This window comes from Lolium rigidum, chromosome 2, assembly GCF_022539505.1.
Source record: "Lolium rigidum isolate FL_2022 chromosome 2, APGP_CSIRO_Lrig_0.1, whole genome shotgun sequence".
Lineage (NCBI taxonomy): Eukaryota > Viridiplantae > Streptophyta > Magnoliopsida > Poales > Poaceae > Lolium > Lolium rigidum.
This window is the reverse complement of record NC_061509.1, coordinates 243,667,597-243,671,559: the sequence shown is the minus strand read 5'-3', so window position 1 is coordinate 243,671,559 and position 3,963 is coordinate 243,667,597.

The window sequence follows — 3,963 nt, the reverse complement described above, 5'->3', positions numbered from 1 at the left end:
GCCAGAAATTTAGCTTGTTGACGCGTAAAGCACACGCCCGTTGGGAACCCCAAGTGGAAGGTGTGATGCGTACAGCAGCAAGTTTCCCTCAGTAAGAAACCAAGGTTTATCGAACCAGTAGGAGCCAAGAAGCACGTTGAAGGTTGTTGGTGACGGAGTGTAGTGCGGCGCAACACCAGGGATTCCGGCGCCAACGTGGAACCTGCACAACACAACCAAATTACTTTGCCCCAACGTGACAGTGAGGTTGTCAATCTCACCGGCTTGCTGTAACAAAGGATTAGATGTATAGTGTGGAAGATGATGTTTGCAGAAAATAGTAGAACAAGTATTGCAGTAGATTGTATTCGATGTAAAAGAATGGACCGGGGTCCACAGTTCACTAGTGGTGTCTCTCCCATAAGATAAATAGCATGTTGGGTGAAAAAATTACAGTTGGGCAATTGACAAATAAAGAGAGAATAACAATGCACATACATGTTATGATGAGTAGTGTGAGATTTAATTGGGCATTACGACAAAGTACATAGACCGCTATCCAGCATGCATCTATGCCTAAAAAGTCCACCTTCAGGTTATCATCCGACCCCCTCCAGTATTAAGTTGCAAACAACAGACGATTGCATTAAGTATGGTGCGTAATGTAATCAACAAATACATCCTTAGATATAGTATTGATGTTTTATCCCTAGTGGCAACAGCACATCCACAACCTTAGAGGTTGCTGTCACTCCCAGATTTAATGGAGGCATGAACCCCAGTATCGAGCATAATTACCCCCTCTTGGAGTTACAAGTAACGACTTGGCCAGAGCCTCTACTAGCAACGGAGAGCATGCAAGATCATAAACAACACATAGATAGATTGATAATCAACATAGCATAGTATTCCATATTCATCAGATCCCAACAAACACAACATGTAGCATTACAGATAGATGATCTTGATCATGTTAGGAATCATATGAGCAAATGTGTTCGTGAAAGTTATTTTATCGCACTCAGTTGTTAACTGAATTGCTTGAGGACACGCAATAAGCTAAGCTTGGGGGAGTTGATACGTCCAAAACATATCTACTTTCCCGAACACTTTTTCTATTATTTTGCCTCTAATTTGTGTATTTTGGATACAACTAACACGGACTAACGCTGTTTTCAGCAGAATTGCCCTGGTGTCTTATTTCTGTGCAGAAAATCAACTTTCAGGAAAATCCCCGGAAATAATTGCAATGGGCCTATTTTCATAGAAGACATACGGAGCCAGAAGACGAGACGGAGGGGGGCCACGAGGTGCGCACACCACATGGCGGCGCGGTGGGCCCCTGGGCCGCGCCGCCATATGGGGACGCCGCCTCGGCCACCCCCTGGCGCTCCCCTCTGGACTACTTAAAGCCTCTGACCTAAAAACGCACGGGAGTTCGACCAAAATACCAGAAGACATCCAGAACTCCGCCGCCACGAAAAACTCTATTTCGGGATCAGAAACTCCGTTCTGGCACCCTGCCAGGACGGGGAATTGGAGGAGATCATCGCCATCATCGCCACCGATGCCTCTCCATCGACCATCCATGTTTCCCCCATCCATGTGTGAGTAAATCCCCGCTGTAGGATGAAGGGGATGATAGGGATTGGATGAGATTGTTCATGTAATAGCCTTAAGATTGTTAGGGCATGGTGCCTAATATTCGTTGTTGGTACTTTTATGACATTGTTGCAACTTGTTATGCTTAATGCTTGTCACTAGGGCCCGAGTGCCATGATTTCAGATCTGAACATGTTATTGATTCATGATGATATTCATTGTTTTATGATCTTACCTGCAAGTTGTATACACATATTGATGTCCGGAACCCGAGGCCCCAAAGTGACAGAAATTGGGACAACCGGAGGGGAAGGCTGTGATATGAGGATCACATGTCTTCATGGAGTGTTAATGCTTTGCTCCGGTACTCTATTAAAAGGAGTACCTTAATGACCAGTAGTTTCCCTAGAGGCCCGGTTGCCACCGGCTGGTAGGACAAGAGATGTTGTGCAAGTTTCTCATTGCGAGCACGTACGACTATATACGGAACACATGCCTATGGTTATTTAGTACTTGGATATTGTATTATTATTATCTGCAAATGCCTTGTCTTGATTATTACATGAGTTATTGATGACCCACAAGTATAGGAGATCGCAACAGTCTTTGAGGGAAGTATAACCCAATTTATTGATTCGACACAAGGGGAGCCAAAGAATATTTGTAAGCCTTAACAGCGGAGTTGTCAATTCAGCTGCACCTGGAAATAGACTTGCTCGCAATAGTTTATCAGTAGCAGTAGTGAAATATAAGCAGCAGTGTAATAAGGACAGCAGTAGTGATTATAGTAAACAGCAGGATTAAAATACTGTAGGCACAGGGATGGATGAACGGGCGCTGCATGGATAAGAGAACTCATGTAGCAATCAAGGCAGGGCATTTGCAGATAATAATAAAATAGTATCCAAGTACTAAATAACCATAGGCATGTGTTCCGTATATAGCCGTACGTGCTCGCAATGAGAAACTTGCACAACATTGTTGACGCGTAAAGCACACGCCCGTTGGGAACCCCAAGTGGAAGGTGTGATGCGTACAACAGCAAGTTTCCCTCAGTAAGAAACCAAGGTTTATAGAACCAGTAGGAGCCAAGAAGCACGTTGAAGGTTGTTGGTGATGGAGTGTAGTGCGGCGCAACACCATGGATTCCGGCGCCAACGTGGAACCTGCACAACACAACCAAATTACTTTGCCCCAACATGACAGTGAGGTTGTCAATCTCACCGGCTTGCTGTGACAAAGGATTAGATGTATAGTGTGGAAGATGATGTTTGCATAAAACAGTAGAACAAGTATTGCAGTAGATTGTATTCGATGTAAAAGAATGGACCGGGGTCCACAGTTCACTAGTGGTGTCTCTCCCATAAGATAAATAGCATGTTGGGTGAAAAAATTACAGTTGGGCAATTGACAAATAAAGAGAGCATAACAATGCACATACATGTTATGATGAGTAGTGTGAGATTTAATTGGGCATTACAACAAAGTACATAGACCGCTATCCAGCATGCATCTATGCCTAAAAAGTCCACCTTCAGGTTATCATCCGAACCCCCTCCAGTATTAACTTGCAAACAACAGACAACAGACAATTGCATTAAGTATGGTGCGTAATGTAATCAACAAATACATCCTTAGATATAGTATTGATGTTTTATCCCTAGTGGCAACAAGACATCCACAACCTTAGAGGTTGCTGTCACTCCCCCAGATTTAATGGAGGCATGAACCCACTATCGAGCAAAATTACCCCCTCTTGGAGTTACAAGTAACGACTTGGCCAGAGCCTCTACTAGCAACGGAGAGCATGCAAGATCATAAACAACACATAGATAGATTGATAATCAACATAGCATAGTATTCCATATTCATCAGATCCCAACAAACGCAACATATAGCATTACAGATAGATGATCTTGATCATGTTATGCAGCTCACAAGATCCAACAATGATAGCACAATTAGGAGAAGACGACCATCTAGCTACTGCTATGGACTCATAGTCCAGGGGTGAACTACTCACTCATCAATCCGGAGGCGACCATGGCGGTGTAGAGTCCTCCGGGAGATGATTCCCCTCTCCGGCAGGGTGCCGGAGGCAATCTCCTGAATCCCCCGAGATGGGATTGGCGGCGGCGGCGTCTCTGGAAGGTTTTCCGTATCGTGGCTCTCGGTACTGGAACTATCATCGACGAAGGCTTAAGTAGGCGGAAGGGCAGGTCAGGGGGCCTCACGGGGGCCCCACACGCTAGGGCCGCGCGGGCCCCCTGTAGGCCGCGCCGCCCTAGTGTGGCGGCGCCCCGTGGCCCCACTTCGTTTCCTCTCCGGTGTTCTGGAAGCTTCGTGGAAAAATAGGACCCTGGGCGTTGATTTCGTCCAATT